Raw genomic sequence first — 9,820 nt, forward strand, 5'->3', positions numbered from 1 at the left:
TAACCCATCACAAAATTGTGATTCAGTAACTAGGGAACAATACTTATATTAGTCATTGTTAAACCAGCAGTTAGCTTGGTAGGATTCGAACCAACATATATGTGATTGCAAGTCCTGCAGTCTAACCACTGAACCACAGTTAGCTTGGTAGGATTCAAACCAACAACTGCAGTCTAACCACTGACCACCATTAACTTGGTAGGATTTGAACCCACAACCTTGTGATTGCAAGTCCTGACGGTTAGCTTGGTAGGATTCGAACCCACAACCTTGTGATTGCAAGTCCCCTGGTTAGCTTGGTATGATTCGAACCCACAACATTTTGATTGCAAGTCTAGAGACTAACCACTGAAACACAGTTGGCTTGGTAGGATTCAAACCAACAACTGCAGTCTAACCACTGACCACCATTAGCTTGGTAGGATTTGAACCTACAACCTTTTGAGTGCAAGTCCTGCAGTCTAACCAATGGGCAAATAGTGATTCAGTAACAATAGCGGACAATATTTATTTTAGTCATTATAAAATTGGTGGTTAGCTAGGTAGGATTCGAACCCACAACCTTGTGATTGCAAATCCTGCAGTCTAACCACTGAACCACAGTTAGCTTGGTAGGATTCAAACCAACAACCTTGTAACTGCAAGTCCTGCAGTCGAACCACTGGACCACAGTTAGCTTGGTAGGATTCGAACCTGCAACCTTGTGATTGCAAGTCCTGCAGTCTAACCACTGAAACACAGTGAGCTTGGTAGGATTCAAACCAACAACCTTGTAACTGCAAGTCCTGCAGTCGAACCACTGGACCACAGTTAGCTTGGTAGGATTCGAACCTTCAATCCTGTGATTGTAAGTCCTGCAGTCTAACCACTGAAACACAGTTAGCTTGGTAGGATTCAAACCTTTAATCTTGTGATTGCAAGTCCTGCAGTCTAACCACTGAACCACAGTAAGCTTAGTAGGATTCAAACCAACAACCTTGTAACTGCAAGTCCTGCAGTCTAACCACTGGACCACAGTTAGCTTTAGGATTCAAACCTACAACCTTGTGATTGCAAGTCCTGCAGTCTAACCACTGGACCAAGTTGACCACCATCCTGGAATAGTTTCATTACTTCTGTTGATGAGTTGTGGATTGCACTATCATTCAAGAGGTCAAAGTGCAAAAGAAGACATCTGGAGATGCTGCATGTTGTTCCGAGCTAAACAAAAAAAGGGAGACGGACAAGTAACCTGTTAATAGCAGTGGACACTATTGGTAATTGTCAAAGACTACTCGTGGCAGAGTGGATAAGAGCACCGGGTTCGAATCCAGGTCGTGACACTTGTGTCCCTGAGCAAGATACTTAACTATAATTTCTTCTCTCCACCCAGGGGTAAATGGGTACCTGTGAGGGCAGAGATGGTTCTTGTGATTGGTTTAGCCATGTAGCGCATATAATTGTCGCACAGGCTGTATACTCCCCAGGGAGCTGAGATGGTTTAAGGAATGATTTAAGGCCCAGTGAACCACCGTTAGCTTGGTAGGATTCAAACCCACAACCTTGTGATTGGAAGTCCTGACGGTTAGCTTGGTAGGATTCGAACCCACAACCTTGTGATTGCAAGTCCTGACGGTTAGCTTGGTATGATTCGAACCCACAACATTTTGATTGCAAGTCTAGAGACTAACCACTGAAACACAGTTGGCTTGGTAGGATTCAAACCAACAACTGCAGTCTAACCACTGACCACCATTAGCTTGGTAGGATTTGAACCTACAACCTTTTGAGTGCAAGTCCTGCAGTCTAACCAATGGGCAAATAGTGATTCAGTAACAATAGCGGACAATATTTATTTTAGTCATTATAAAATTGGTGGTTAGCTAGGTAGGATTCGAACCCACAACCTTGTGATTGCAAGTCCTGCAGTCTAACCACTGAACCACAGTTAGCTTGGTAGGATTCAAACCAACAACCTTGTAACTGCAAGTCCTGCAGTCGAACCACTGGACCACAGTTAGCTTGGTAGGATTCGAACCTGCAACCTTGTGATTGCAAGTCCTGCAGTCTAACCACTGAAACATAGTGAGCTTGGTAGGATTCAAACCAACAACCTTGTAACTGCAAGTCCTGCAGTCGAACCACTGGACCACAGTTAGCTTGGTAGGATTCGAACCTTCAATCCTGTGATTGTAAGTCCTGCAGTCTAACCACTGAAACACAGTTAGCTTGGTAGGATTCAAACCTTTAATCTTGTGATTGCAAGTCCTGCAGTCTAACCACTGAACCACAGTAAGCTTAATAGGATTCAAACCAACAACCTTGTAACTGCAAGTCCTGCAGTCTAACCACTGGACCACAGTTAGCTTTAGGATTCAAACCTACAACCTTGTGATTGCAAGTCCTGCAGTCTAACCACTGGACCAAGTTGACCACCATCCTGGAATAGTTTCATTACTTCTGTTGATGAGTTGTGGATTGCACTATCATTCAAGAGGTCAAAGTTCAAAAGAAGACATCTGGAGATGCTGCATGTTGTTCCGAGCTAAACAAAAAAAGGGAGACGGACAAGTAACCTGTTAATAGCAGTGGACACTATTGGTAATTGTCAAAGACTACTCGTGGCCGAGTGGATAAGAGCACCGGGTTCGAATCCAGGTCGTGACACTTGTGTCCCTGAGCAAGACACTTAACTATAATTGCTTCTCTCCACCCAGGGGTAAATGGGTACCTGTGTGGGCAGAGATGGTTCTTGTGATTGGTTTAGCCATGTAGCGCATATAATTGTCGCACAGGCTGTATACTCCCCAGGGAGCTGAGATGGTTTAAGGAATGATTTAAGGCCCAGTGAACCACAGTTAGCTTGGTAGGATTCAAACCCACACCCTTGTGATTGCAAGTCCTGACGGTTAGCTTGGTAGGATTCGAACCCACAACCTTGTGATTGCAAGTCCTGACGGTTAGCTTGGTATGATTCGAACCCACAACATTTTGATTGCAAGTCTAGAGACTAACCACTGAAACACAGTTGGCTTGGTAGGATTCAAACCAACAACTGCAGTCTAACCACTGACCACCATTAGCTTGGTAGGATTTGAACCTACAACCTGTTGAGTGCAAGTCCTGCAGTCTAACCAATGGGCAAATAGTGATTCAGTAACAATAGCGGACAATATTTATTTTAGTCATTATAAAATTGGTGGTTAGCTAGGTAGGATTCGAACCCACAACCTTGTGATTGCAAGTCCTGCAGTCTAACCACTGAACCACAGTTAGCTTGGTAGGATTCAAACCAACAACCTTGTAACTGCAAGTCCTGCAGTCGAACCACTGGACCACAGTTAGCTTGGTAGGATTCGAACCTGCAACCTTGTGATTGCAAGTACTGCAGTCTAACCACTGAAACACAGTGAGCTTGGTAGGATTCAAACCAACAACCTTGTAACTGCAAGTCCTGCAGTCGAACCACTGGACCACAGTTAGCTTGGTAGGATTTGAACCTTCAATCCTGTGATTGTAAGTCCTGCAGTCTAACCACTGAAACACAGTTAGCTTGGTAGGATTCAAACCTTTAATCTTGTGATTGCAAGTCCTGCAGTCTAACCACTGAACCACAGTTAGCTTAGTAGGATTCAAACCAAGAACCTTGTAACTGCAAGTCCTGTAGTCTAACCACTGGACCACAGTTAGTTTAGTAGGATTCAAACCTACAACCTTGTGATTGCAAGTCCTGCAGTCTAACCACTGGACCAAGTTGACCACCATCCTGGAATAGTTTCATTACTTCTGTTGATGAGTTGTGGATTGCACTATCATTCAAGAGGTCAAAGTGCAAAAGAAGACATCTGGAGATGCTGCATGTTGTTCCGAGCTAAACAAAAAAAGGGAGACGGACAAGTAGCCTAATAAAGGCAGTGGACACTATTGGTAATTGTCAAAGACTAGCCTTCACAGTTGGTGTATCTCAACATATGCATAAAATAACTAACCTGTGGGGTATCGTGGCCGAGTGGATAAGAGCACCGAACTCAAGCTCTGATGCTTCTGTTCAGCAGAGTGTGGGTCCGAATCCAGGTCGTGACACTTGTGTCCCTGAGCAAGACACTTAACTATAATTGCTTCTCTCCACCCAGGGGTAAATGGGTACCTGTGAGGGCAGAGATGGTTCTTGTGATTGGTTTAGCCATGTAGCGCATATAATTGTCGCACAGGCTATATACTCCCCAGGGAGCTGAGATGGTTTAAGGAATGATTTAAGGCCCAGTGAACCACAGTTAGCTTGGTAGGATTCAAACCCACAACCTTGTGATTGCAAGTCCTGGATTCAAACCAACAACTGCAGTCTAACCACTGACCACCATTAGCTTGGTAGGATTTGAACCTACAACCTTTTGAGTGCAAGTCCTGCAGTCTAACCAATGGGCAAATAGTGATTCAGTAACAATAGCGGACAATATTTATTTTAGTCATTATAAAATTGGTGGTTAGCGAGGTAGGATTCGAACCCACAACCTTGTGATTGCAAGTCCTGCAGTCTAACCACTGAACCACAGTTAGCTTGGTAGGATTCAAACCAACAACCTTGTAACTGCAAGTCCTGCAGTCGAACCACTGGATCACAGTTAGCTTGGTAGGATTCGAACCTGCAACCTTGTGATTGCAAGTCCTGCAGTCTAACCACTGAAACACAGTGAGCTTGGTAGGATTCAAACCAACAACCTTGTAACTGCAAGTCCTGCAGTCGAACCACTGGACCACAGTTAGCTTGGTAGGATTTGAACCTTCAATCCTGTGATTGTAAGTCCTGCAGTCTAACCACTGAAACACAGTTAGCTTGGTAGGATTCAAACCTTTAATCTTGTGATTGCAAGTCCTGCAGTCTAACCACTGAACCACAGTAAGCTTAGTAGGATTCAAACCTACAACCTTGTGATTGCAAGTCCTGCAGTCTAACCACTGGACCAAGTTGACCACCATCCTGGAATAGTTTCAAGCTCTGATGCTTCTGTTCAGCAGAGTGTGGGTTCGAATCCAGGTCGTGACACTTGTGTCCCTGAGCAAGACACTTAACTATAAATGCTTCTCTCCACCCAGGGGTAAATGGGTACCTGTGAGGGCAGAGATGGTTCTTGTGATTGGTTTAGCCATGTAGCGCATATAATTGTCGCACAGGCTATATACTCCCCAGGGAGCTGAGATGGTTTAAGGAATGATTTAAGGCCCAGTGAACCACAGTTAGCTTGGTAGGATTCAAACCCACAACCTTGTGATTTTACTGACGGTTAGCTTGGTAGGACTCGAACCCACAACCTTGTGATTGCAAGTCCTGACGGTTAGCTTGGTATGATTCGAACCCACAACATTTTGATTGCAAGTCTAGAGACTAACCACTGAAACACAGTTGGCTTGGTAGGATTCAAACCAACAACTGCAGTCTAACCACTGACCACCATTATAATTAAAATATAATTGTCACACAGGCTGTATACTCCCCAGGGAGCTGAGATGGTTTAAGGAATGATTTAAGGCCCAGTGACCAGGGGTAATAATGTCGGAAGCGCTACGAGACACCCCGTGAAAAAGCGCTATATAAAAACCGTGTATTATCATTATTATTAACCTGTGAAAATTTGAACTCAATTGGTCATCGAAGTTGCGAGATAATAACAAAAGAAAAAAACACCCTTGTCACATGAAGTTGTGTGCGTTTAGATGGTTGATTTCGAGACCTCAAGTTCTAAATCTGAGGTTTCGAAATCAAATTCGTAGAAAGTTACTTCTTTCTTGAAAACTACATCACTTCAGCGGGAACCGTTTCTCACAATGTTTTATACTATCAACCTCTCCCCATTACTCGTCACCAAGAAAAGTTTTATGCCAATAATTATTTTGAGTAATTACCAATAGTGTCCACTGCCTTTAAAGTCTGCATTTCTTCAAATCAAATTTTATGTGTATGGTGAAAACAAAATACTGTGAATATTGTTTACCGTCAAAATAAGTGGTGTCCGTTCTGTTATCTGGGGCTGGGATGAAAGGGGCTTCTGTCTCCCTGATTCGCTTCCAGTCGATTGTGTGGAATAGTGGATGGGACTTCAGGTCTGAAGAAAGCAAGATAATATATTTGAGAAAATTATGGGAAAGCGTCATTAAAGAAAATGGCTAATGTGAACATCCTTTTTATCTGACAGTTACCAACCTAACACACAAGACAAGAACATAAACAAAAACAAAAACAACAACAAACTGTCAGTGTCTTCATTCCCATTTTAGCATTCGACCGGATGTCGCATGTCTGGCTAGATCCCCAAAACATGGATGATAACAAACAACAACAACCACAACCACATGAAACCGCGACCAAAATGGTGGTCTCTTTTAATTTGCGTAGACTACCGACGGAGAGAGCAAAAAAATCCCCATCGGATTGCTTCAGAAAGAAGGAAAACGGACCTAAAACATCCATCAAAAACCTCCATGTTCCCCCTCCACAAATGACCTAAAAAACATGCTCAAAACTTACCTTTAAATATTGAAAATGCTTGAAAAATGCGAGTTCTAGTGGTTGTGTTTTTGTTAACCACCGTCCTAGCTACACGACGTACACACACCATCACGGCAATAACCAACGGAACTTTCGCAATGCTTTCTGAAAAAACAATAAAATGGAAGTTTATTTAAAGGTGACGCAATGGGGTGGCACTACTAATAGTAGTACTATTATTGAAATACTTTCTAAATCACCAAACTATCTTTTTGAATTGTACAAATAGAGCCAAAATATTTGTTGATATTTTCACAAACTTACCCGTATTATTTTGAGTGTGCAGCCCCTTGTTTTACGGGTTTTCCCCGCCAGATATAAATATACGCCCAGTCTGGTACCTGGACATATATGCACGTTTGTTGCGTGCTACAGAGTTTGTGAAGGTGGTGCCTTAAAGAGAAAGTTATTTCTTTGGAAATCCCGAAAAGCAAAACATGTGCTCTCTGCTCCAGCATCGATTACGGAAATAGGAGACTTTCCAACGCTAGGCGGCAGCAGACATACCGGGTAAATTTCCATTGTTTACGTAGTTCTGAACATGCGCATAATTCTGAGAACAATGGATTTACCCGGTAAGTCTGCTGCCCTCTATCGTCCCAGAAAGTCTCCCATTGGAAAATGTTAATTGAATTGAACTTTGAAGTGATTTGCATGAAGAGGTAGCTGGTTTATTCGCTTGGATTTTACCTGATTTTACCTAGTACAGCAGTAGTACTGGCTCCTTCTTTCGTGTTGGTTTAGAGTGTTGATTATAAACTTAAAGTTAAAGTAAAACATGGAGAAAGCAAAATGCTACAAAGTACATTCATAATTTCGACAACACTCACTCACTATTAAGTTGGTGTCCACTAGTTGACCCAGCTAGCTGAGCTAGTATTTGAGCTGAGTAACTGATGCTCTGCACTCATTTTTTAAAATGATTACATTTTGCAAAATAGTTAACTTTAAAATGAGTGCAGGGCCCCTAATAATAGTAATACTGCATGGGGATAACTTTCCATATGGCGCCACCACTTTTTCACTCATTTTTACAAAAAGGGATATATCAATCAGGTAAATTAGATACTATATTATTTTATTTTGAATGAAAAAGTGGTGGCACCATACGGAAACTTTTCCCTGCAGGGGTCTTGGTAGTACAACACAGTACAGTACACTTCACAATCAATCAGATGGAACCGACTTTCACTTCCATAGTGTTCAGTTCAGTGTTTGTTGTGGTAATTAAATGAATGATAATGATATCGAAGTCTTATATAGCACACGTATCTACCAAACAAGGTACTCAAGGCGCTGAGTATATACAAACTATCAGAAAGATTGGTTATTGCAGTGATGAATTCTGAGACCCAATTATTTAGCACCTTATAAGGGTTTTACAAGATAAGGTGCTACGGCGCATCCTGGTAGGACGTCAGCCAGTGCCACTGCACTGACGTCCTGGGTAAAGGTTCTTTACAATGCGAACACAAGTTTGACTACAATTTTCTTTTTTTTTACCTGATTTGAGAAGCTGAAATTCCGTTCATATATTCACAGTGTCCCTCACTATATTCTCAACGAGTTCACAGCTAACAAATATATCCATGGAAGAAATTATATCCGAAAAAATGTCGAAGTCCTGCACTGGCGATGTCGATCATCGTGTACCACTTGATAGTTGTGAGCCCAAAAAAGTGCGCATGGCTTTGAGTACAGTGCATTGTCTTGCCGCTATTCACCGTCAAACTCCTCCAATATACATTTTAAAATCCAGGAGGCATAAAATATTCCAGCTCAAATAGAATTTTCATAAATTTCCGGTTGAATTTCGGTTACAAATATAAAGTTTTTTTTCTTGTAAAAAAAAAAACAATTCTAAGCGTGCAGCAAAATCGTCTGCCGCCGTCTTGCTTTTTCACAGTGCTTCCTGTACATGTGCAGACAACAGAGGGCGCTTTCCTGCACGCGTATATTTTTTTTCTTGGGACGGTTAGCATGCGCAAATTAATATGGTAAAACTTGGCCTCATTTGTCCTAGGGAAAAAAAAAACGCTTCCGACTCATGAAGTCTTAGCACAATACGTCAATGCTCGGTATCGCATAGTTCTGCGCTTTGTGTAAATTGCTCACCGACTATTATCCATCTGCTTAGTGTTTCAATTGGTTCTTGCTTTCCCCAAAACAGACGCCCTCTCGACTCTTAATGGACCTTGAAGATTCATGAAGTGATAAACATACGTCATCAATATCGGTCACCGACACGATCATTAGCCACGCCCCTATCACGTGAAATGGTTTGCTGTACTTTTTCTCGTATGGCCCATTTCGAAACCACTGTTTTGACTCCAGAATCGGCTGAGACTAGCTTGGCCCCCGCGGTTGTTTTGACTATGTGATTGCATTATACGCGCTCAGGGCTTCAGACGAGAGGACAGAGCCTGAAGCCGTGGTTTCGAAAGGGCCTCTGTGGCGTGTACGTGTATGCGTTCTCTGTACCCGGGGTGGGCGGGGCCGTCTTGTACACACACGTGTTTCAGTTCCATACAAAAAGTAGGAGAAGAGATTTCCAGGTGCAATCATGTTTACCTTTCCTCTTCGACTCAAAAGACGCTACACATTGTAATATGGGGCAAAAGTTCACTAAGCCAGTAGCCCATTGTGATCTTTCAAAGAAACAAAGTGTTTTCAACTCAATTGGTCTATGCTTTATCTTTGTGGCAATCGGTAATCCGGTCTCCCTCTTTTGCGGTGACTGCGACATCCGATGTTGTCTGGATAATTTGAAAGCAGACACTAACCAAAAACCCCATTATTCAAAATAATTGGTAACGAGTAATGGAGAGCTTTAGATAGTTTGAACATTTTGAGAAACGGCTCCCTCTGAAGTAACGTAGTTTTCAAGAAAGTACGTTTTTGCTCATGTAATTGAGTCTGTACTACAAGAAGAAGCTATTTTCCAGGAAGTTGATTTCGATACCTCAGATTTAGAATTTGAGGTTTCGATATCAAGCAAATGAAAGCACACAACTTCGCGTGACAAGGTTTTTTTTTCTTTCACTATTCTCGCAACTTTGACGACCAATTGAGCTCAAAATTTTCAAAGGTTTGTTATTTTATGCATATGTTGAGATACACCAAGTGAGAAGACTGGTCTTTGATCGACAGTCACCAATAGTGTCCAGTGTCTGTGAAGGCAGTATACACTGTTGGTAATTGTCAAAGACTAGTGTTCTCAACATATGCATAAATAACAAACCTGTCACTGAAAATTTGAGCTCAATCGGTCATCGAAGTTGCGAAATAATAATAAAA

The 9,820-nt window shown here is 42.2% G+C and overlaps 1 long non-coding RNA gene across 2 annotated transcripts; it reads right to left on the reverse strand.

The window, feature by feature from the left end:
- Nucleotides 1-1,013: 1,013 nt before the first annotated feature.
- LOC117300140 lies at nucleotides 1,014-8,192 on the reverse strand. Of its 2 annotated transcripts, none has more exons than XR_004520142.1 (6): nucleotides 8,027-8,192; nucleotides 6,503-6,628; nucleotides 5,970-6,080; nucleotides 3,694-3,850; nucleotides 2,368-2,524; nucleotides 1,014-1,200 (listed from the first exon to the last, which is right to left on the reverse strand). It is a non-coding gene; the product is annotated as an uncharacterized LOC117300140 (long non-coding RNA). The 2 variants fall into 2 exon arrangements; XR_004520143.1 differs by lacking the exon at nucleotides 8,027-8,192 and adding an exon at nucleotides 7,354-7,368.
- Nucleotides 8,193-9,820: the final 1,628 nt, after the last annotated feature.

This window comes from Asterias rubens, chromosome 15 (assembly GCF_902459465.1).
Source record: "Asterias rubens chromosome 15, eAstRub1.3, whole genome shotgun sequence".
NCBI classification, from domain to species: domain Eukaryota; kingdom Metazoa; phylum Echinodermata; class Asteroidea; order Forcipulatida; family Asteriidae; genus Asterias; species Asterias rubens.